Here is an 8,927-nt window from a genome sequence, read left to right as displayed (position 1 = left end):
TTGTTGGATTCTTCCAATACATATGCACAGGTCTGTCGCACGCTTGTACCTAATCAGACAGACACACGCAGGCGCAGACACAAACATATACGCAGACGCACAGACACAGACTGACAAACGGACATGCTTCGTGATTCAAAGCTATAAATGAAGATTGAATGCAGATGGACCGCATACTTTCAGGACATTTATTGGATTACGAAGTCGTATATTTTATACCGCCTTGGAAAATAACTCGATTCTACCATATAATGGAAAGTAATGCTGATGTAATAAAATGCGAGTCGTATGGTCCGTCGATATAGAAAATAAGTAAATTAGGCCATTCTAATAACAACGATGTATAAACAGACAACACAAACATGTTTGTTTAGCTGTACGTGTGTTTCGTCGCTGTGTTTAATCGGCGGCTATTATTAGATGTAAATACATCACAAAGAAAATTGCATTTCTGGGGACATCACAGATGAATATAGAAAATAGATGGATCGACGGGTGGATGGATGGATATGTGGATGGATAGATGGATGAATGGATGGGTGGATGAATGCATGAATGGGTGGGTGGATCGACGGATGAATAGATGTATTTATGTATGTATGTATGTATGTATGTATGTATGTATGTATATATGAATGTATGTATGGATGGATGGATGGATATATGGATGGACAGATAGACGGATGTATGTATGGATATATGGATGATAGATTGATGGATTGATGAACGGATAGATGGGTGAATAGATGGATGGGTGAATGGATAGATGGATGGATGGATGGATGGATATATGGATGGATATATGGATGGATAGATATATGGATGTATGTATGGATGGATGGATGGATGGATATATAGATATATACATGGGTAGATATATGGAGGGATACATGGATAGATGGATGGATATATGGATATATGGATGGATGGATGTTTCACTGGATATATGGATGGATGGATATATGGATGGATTGTTGGATGGATGGATATAGGGACGGATGGATGGGTGGATGGATGGATGGATGGATGGATGGATAGATATAATGATCGACTAATGATATAAATTGCGAAGCTGCAGTGAGTTCTGATATATTACACTTGACCCGTGAGCTATTTCGGTATTAGTCGAACCCGGGGTACGGACGTTGAACGGGTAGCGCACAACTCCCTGGCTCAGACAACGAGAAACGCACAACCGCCACATGAGATATTCCTACCAAATTACTGGCCAATATTTATTTTACAGGTCTGGGTTTGCCTGGGCGTTTTTTTCCTCTCTGGCTACGCCCCAGCTGGCTATTCAGTTTTACACCAACACGATGTTTCTGATGCGCAAGACTTGCAGTACTGGTTAGAGGTAAATCAATCTTACCATCCCCACTCCACCCACGGGAATCAATGCTATGAATCATAACACTTAACTCGGGTGGCTGAACTATATACTGCACCTTTCCACATTAACGTGCCAAAGATTATTGTCAAGGTCACACAAATCATTAATCCCAATAATTGTCTTTAATAGCATAAAGCATTTGAGGGGTTTCTTCGGAGGGGGGAGGGGTTAAAGAAACAAAACAAACAAAAAATATATATATAGCCGGATGATCATTTTAAAAAAACAAAATCGTGTTATTTGTTTAGTTTTCGTCGCGATCAACGATTGTTGATTCTCGATCAAACGAATTTGCGTAATTCCAGAAAAAGATAAACAATGCGTTCGTGCCAGACGTCAAATTGTGCGACGCACGTGTCCCATTACGTTTAATGTGTGTTTGCCTTTGTTCTTTGTCTTTAGACTCAATTTAATGGCCAGTTAAAAGCATTGCGGCGATCGCGCTTGACGTCCAAAGAGAAAATATCGATAAAAATGCATTGTAAACATTATTTAACTTTTAACACAAATGGTTCGGTTTTAGAATTCCCCATGACGGATCCAGGGAAAGTGTTAGTAGGTGGAACCACGTTTAATACAAAACACGCGCATGGACACACACCTAGAAAGTGCATCCCAGAACAAAATTAAGCGAACTGTTTACAGTATGAAGCAGAATAGACAGGAATTCCTTGTCCATAACATTATAATATAACAACTAAGTAAGTAATCACCGTTGTTATTGGCATAATTACACTTAACAGCAGACCGTCTGTCGTAATCAGACACGGTGGAGCAGGAGGAGGGTTGGGGGCTTTACCCACCCACCCCCTGCTAATTCTGAATCGGAAAAGTATTACTGACACTTATCCACATTTGTCATGATGCATTTTACTTGAGGAATGCAGGAAATTGCATTCCAGGACATCTGATTTTCAAACGTTTCCTCGGGAGTATGCCAATGGAACCTTTAGAATTGAGACGTAACGGCGCTACCAAGAGAATGAAACCACTTCAGTTCAATTATTATTTACTTTTGTTTTTAATTTTTCTTTTGTTTTGTTATTATTATCCCTGATATTTGCGGTTGTAATTGTAACGAATTATTTTATCGTACAGTTGGTCATTGTTAGTAATTATTTGTATTTACATTTGATCCTGCAGTTCGCTACATGATTGTGGTGGTTATATATTCAGCATATTCACGTAATTGTATACAGAAGTCATACATCGTGATAAATACATTTGAAGAGAGTCATATTCACGTCATTGTATACAGAAGTCATACATCGTGATAAATACATTTGAAGAGAGTCATATTCACGGCATTGTATACAGAGGTCATACATCGTGATCAATACATTTAAAGAGAGCCATACTCACGTCAGTATATACAGAAGTCATACATCGTGATAAAGGTCATACATCGTGATAAATACATTTGAAGAGAGTCATATTCACGTCGTTGTATACAGAGGTCATACATCGTGATAAATACATTTGAAGAGTCCCAGTCGAGGCATGGTATTTTTAATCCAGATACCGACTCCAAACCCTGAGTGAGTGCCCCGCAAGGCTCAATGGGTAGGCGTAAACCACTTGCACCGACCAGTGATCCATAACTGGTTTAACAAAGGCCATGGTTTGTGCTATCCTGCCTGTGGGAAGCGCAAATAAAGGATCCCTTGCTGCCTGTCGTAAAAGAGTAAACTATGTGGCGACAGCGGGTTTCCTCTAAAAAAACACAATGTCAGAATTACCATATGTTTGACGTCCAATAGCCGATGATAAGATAAAAAAAAGTCAATGTGCTCTAGTGGCGTCGTTAAATAAAACAAATTTATTTTGTTTTATTCACGTCATTGTATACAGAAGTTATACATCGTGATAAATACATTTAAAGAGAGTCATATTATTGTCATTGAATACAAAAGTCATACATCGTGATAAATACATTTAAAGAGAGTCATATTCACGTCATTGAATACAGAAGTCATACATCGTGATAAATACATTTAAAGAGAGTCATATTCACGTCATTGAATACAGAAGTCATACATTGTGATAAATACATTTAAAGAGAGTCATATTCACGTCATTGAATACAGAAGTCATACATCGTGATAAATACATTTAAAGAGAGTCATATTCACGTCATTGTATACAGAAGTTATACATCGTGATAAATACATTTAAAGAGAGTCATATTCACGTCATTGTATGCAGAGGTTATACATCGTGATAAATACATTTAAAGAGAGTCATATTATTGTCATTGAATACAAAAGTCATACATCGTGATAAATACATTTAAAGAGAGTTATATTCACGTCATTGTATACAGAAGTTATACATCTGATAAATACATTTAAAGAATATCAATGTCTGTATATTCAATGTGTTTCTGGCCGTCTTGATATTTGTAAGTAGCCCAAACTGGATTTTGTCTTCAAATAATTTAGTACGTACGGAATAATTTTTTAGGAAACAAAAAGAAATTTAACATAGTACAAATAGTAGAACGATCAGAAACACGTTTAATATACAGTCACTAATATTTAATGCAGAAAAATATATTTGATACGTAATTACAATCGATAAAAAGTCTGTGTTAGTCGATAACATCTTAAGAATTGCAGCAAACTCAGGAATGTCCCTTTAACAGGTTCCGATCCTTTTTATCTTTTTATGATTTGCATTACCGACCACCGTATTGTACTTATCCGATGCCGCATAATGCCATGATCGCTTTGTGTTCCTGTTCAGTCGACTAATGTACTAACATCGTGCTAAATATTGTGTTCAAAAATAAAGAAATTCTACATGTGCGCGGCCATCTTTTCGATCACTTAACAGAGAAGCGACTATAAATACGACGGTCGTATATTTAGCCTGGGCTAATGAGGGCTGGTTTTATACACGGCTTTCGTATTTCTTGGGGAAAGCACAGTGTAAGCCATTACACCCCATGTAAAGTTTCCCGACCAAAGCACTGGTTACGCTAGTGTATGTATAATGTATGTATAAGTAAATATATGAAAAACAGCATTAATTTATGGTGAGAATCCACTGGTTCCAATTCCAAGGAGTTATACTTGTTCTAGTGTGTTGTCTTGTTTTGTTTGTGTTGATGCAAGGGGGACGGAATCTCCAGTAGGCCTAAAGGATCTTCTATTGACGGGCACAGGCCCGCACTAGATAGAGATTCATGTTGTGTTGTGTTGTCTTGGTCTGTTTGTGTTGATGTAAGAGGGACGGAATCTCCAGTAGGCCTAAAGGATCTCCTATAGACGGGCACAGGCCCGCACTAGATAGAGATTCATGTTGTGTTGTGTTGTGTTGTGTTGTTTTGTTTGTGTTGATGCAAGAGGGACGGAATCTCCAGTAGGCCTAAAGGATCTCCTATAGACGGGCACAGGCCCGCACTAGATAGAGATTCATGTTGTGTTGTGTTGTGTTGTCTTGTTCTGTTTGTGTTAATGCAAGAGGGACGGAATCTCCAGTAGGCCTAAAGGATCTCCTATAGACGGGCACAGGCCCGCACTAGATAGAGATTCATGTTGTGTTGTGTTGTCTTGTTCTGTTTGTGTTGATGTAAGAGGGACGGAATCTCCAGTAGGCCTAAAGGATCTCCTATAGACGGGCACAGGCCCGCACTAGATAGAGATTCATGTTGTGTTGTGTTGTGTTGTGTTGTCTTGTTCTGTTTGTGTTGATGCAAGAGGGACGGAATCTCCAGTAGGCCTAAAGGATCTCCTATAGACGGGCACAGGCCCACACTAGATAGAGATTCATGTTGTGTTGTGTTGTGTTGTGTTGTAACGTGTTGTGTTGTGTTGTGTTTTGTTGTTTTTTGTTTGTCTTGCTTGTTTTGGGTTTGTTTTGGGATTTTTTGTTTTTTGTTGTTTTGTTTTGTTTTGTTTTGGGGTTTATCTCTCTTTTTTTCTGAGGTGTGTGGTTTTGGGGGGGGAGTTTTGTTTTGTTTTGGGGGGTTTTGGCTTGTTGTTGTTTTGGTTTTTTGGTTTTTAGGGAGGGGGTGGTTCGTTTTTTATCATGACCGTAATGAAAGTTTGTTCTCGATCACGGTCGTCAATTGGGCTTGACATAACGGATAGCAGGCCCCACTTAAATTTCTATTTTCTTCATCGTGTTCGGCGTAACGTCATTGACGGTTAAACGTGTGAATGTTCCTGTCTCATCAATAGGTGTATTTGACGTGTGCCCGGCCCATGGCGCGTAATGGAACTTGAATGCACTTAGCTGGGATTTTAAACTTAAAATTGCCTCTAGTATATTAAATCAGTAACTAACTTTACGTTAAGTAATGAAATGGGGGGTGGGGGGTGGGGGTGGGGGAGGGGGTGGGGGGATTTACGTGCTAGTTACAGCAACCTGGCTTAAGCACGCACGAGCTGGACGCTATCTTTCGCCTCCGTCCTTGTAGATGTATGTGCCTTTTACGTTAATGTTTTCACTCTTTAAAAGCTTGTTTCAACCAAGGTTGGCACCGGATAGCTGTTTCGGAGCATGGAAAACGGAAGAAAAAAACCCACGCCGGTAGAAACGATAATATAAGAGCGGGAATGTGTCTGTGTGTGTGTGTGTGTGTGTGTGTGTGTGTGTGTGTGTGTGTGTGTGTGTGTGTGTGTGTGTGTGTGTGTGCGTTTTGTGCATGCGTGTGTGTGTGTTCATTGTACCTATAGTACAATCGAAGTGTTTTAAGGCTCATACACATTACATACGGCATGTGCGTGCTGTCCGGCTAAAAGATATCGAAATACATTAATGTCAATGACAGAGTCTAGACGATGCGTGCGATGCTTTCGTCTACAATACCCATGCGGCCAGCCGCAATGAAATAATCCTAAATGCCCAAAACGCAATCTGATTAAAATTAATTCTACTGGTTTCACCAGTAGCTCTAACAGCATTGCGTGGATTCCCATGTCCAGGTGACATTTCATCTATAAATAACAATTTAAATATCGACCAATTACACTTCGTCTTTTATAGCGCTATTCGGGAGCATACAAATTCTAAAAATATCAGGCGAGACTATTTATGCAATAGGCGAACTTGTTGGTCTATTTCAACATTGAAAAAATAGGGGGAAAAGTGCAGTAATAAACTCTGGATTGTATACTAGTATAAACATATTTTATGCCTATACCATCACGTTTTTCTTTCGTCTTGAAACGAATTTTATATAAAATTTTATATTGAAATTAGTTTCCGGCATACTTCGTAATTCACCCGAATCATTTCGTATACCCTCGGCATAATCTCGAATGTTTTCAAATTCTTTTCAAATCACTGGCATGATTTTGCCAGTAAGGTTTTGATTGGTCGAATGAAAGGTCAACGACATGAGTTCCAACGGGCTGCTGTAGATCCACATGTAATAGTGAAGCTAATTTTAATTAGATTGCCCAAAACGCAAACCGCAGGCGCATCCAGTCTTATATAATGAGTCTTTACCGATGCAATTTGAAGCGCTTTGCGTGAACGCTAAAGTGGAAACATGCCCGAAGTGAAGCAATAGCTAAGTTCTGAGGTGTTGCATGTTCTGGCGGATATTAATAAAACACCTGCTCCTTATGTCGACTCCAATTTTAAAAGATAAAGCAACGTCCACTGTGTGTATTCGAACCAGAGACCGTCTGTTTAGCAGCCTAGCTCTTTACCAAACTGATTTAATTGGAAAGTAGCTAGCTGTTGCCAGCACAAACACTCCGTACACACACTACTCCGTACACACACTACTCCGTACACACACTACTCCGTAGTACGATGTCATGCTCTTTGATTTCTGCAGCGTCTAAAGGGGTTAATTTCCCAAATATTGTTCCAGTCGCTATCTGCTGTTTGAATCGTCTGGCTGACAGAACCGAAGCCATTTGTCATCTTTATACTGCGAGAACCAGCGATATAACGTGAGCCAGTCGTATCTGCAGACCTTATTTCTGACATCGATCTTTGTAATGGTATTGTTCCCGATTCTATTAACTTTCTTTATTCCAAAAGTTTTCAAGGCTTCGAGTATATAAAATGGCTGATAAACTAGAATATCTGGGGGTGGGTGGGTGGAGTGGGGTGGGTTTCTATTTAAATTATTATATCGGTTAGTACTCTGTTGGGTTTTTTAAAATCAAATTCTTGAAACATTTGAAAGATTTCATATGATTCATAATATCTCTGTTTCTTATTCCAAAATGTTTACATTTACGATAGTTTGACACCCAATAGCAGATGTATTTTTCGTGCTGGGGTGTCGTTAAATATGCATTCATTCATTCATTATTCCAAAATGACCTCGTTGGTTTCGTGGTTACGCCATCGGACATAAGACTGACACGTACTGGGTTCGCAGCCCGGTACCGGCTCTCATCCAAAGCGGGTTTTAACGACTCAGTGGGTAGGTGTAAGATCACTACACCGACTTTTCTCTCACTAACCACTAACCCACTATCATGGACACACAGCTGAGGAGCGAGTGCCCAGGACAGCGTGTTTGAACCTTAATTGGATATAAGCACGAAAAAAAGGTCGCAGTGTATGAATAAATCAACTAGCGTAACTGCCTGCACCACAGTGATATGATTCCAGACTGTGCTAACACACGGGGAGAGCTTGGGGCGATTACTACAGGTGCCAGTGTTTCGGATTTATCCGTCCACCTGTGTTAGTCATGGAAGATCTATATGACTGATAATCTGACTACCAGTAGCAGGCCTAATACACTGGGCGAGCTAATCTGGATATTGCTTATGTGTGAAGTCTTTCTTTTTCCCATTTCACCAGTAAACGTTTTATAAGTCTTAGTTGGCAATCATTTTTAATCATTTTAAGATATTGCTTCAGTATCTGTTTTATTTTCGGTAGTGTTTTCTAAATGAGGACTACTGCATTACGTTGTCTCGCACAGGAATCGTTGAGGAATGCTTATATTAATCTGATTCTCAGTCAGAATAGTGGTCATGATTATAATCGTGCTGGTTAAGATGATGGTAGTAATGTTGATTATGGCATTGATGATGATCGTGATGATGATGGTAGAGGTGCTGGTGGTGGTGATGATGATGGTGATGATGATTGTGTTGGTGATCATGATGGTAGTGGTGATGATGAACATTATGATGATAGTAGTGGTGGTGTTGGTGATGATAGGGGTGGTGGTGATGGTGGTGATGATAGGGGTGGTGGTGATGATGATGATAGTGGTGGTAGTATTGATGATCATATTGGTGGTGGTGGTGATGATGATGATGCAGGTGGTGATGATGGTGGTGGTGATGATGATGATGGTGATGGTGATGATGATGATGATAATGGTGGTGTTGATGCTAATGATGGTGGTGGTGGTGGTGGTGATGATGATGATAGGGGTGATGATGATAATGATGGTGGTGATGATGATGGTGGTGGTGGTAGTGGTTATGCTGATGATAGTGGTGGCGATGATAATGATGATGGTGGTGATGATGGTGGTGGTGATGGTGGTGTAGGTCATGATGATAATGATCATGATCATCATGGTGGTGGTGAAGAGAAGAAG

This window comes from Gigantopelta aegis, chromosome 9 (assembly GCF_016097555.1).
Source record: "Gigantopelta aegis isolate Gae_Host chromosome 9, Gae_host_genome, whole genome shotgun sequence".
NCBI lineage: Eukaryota > Metazoa > Mollusca > Gastropoda > Neomphalida > Peltospiridae > Gigantopelta > Gigantopelta aegis.
This window is presented reverse-complemented; position numbering follows the sequence as displayed.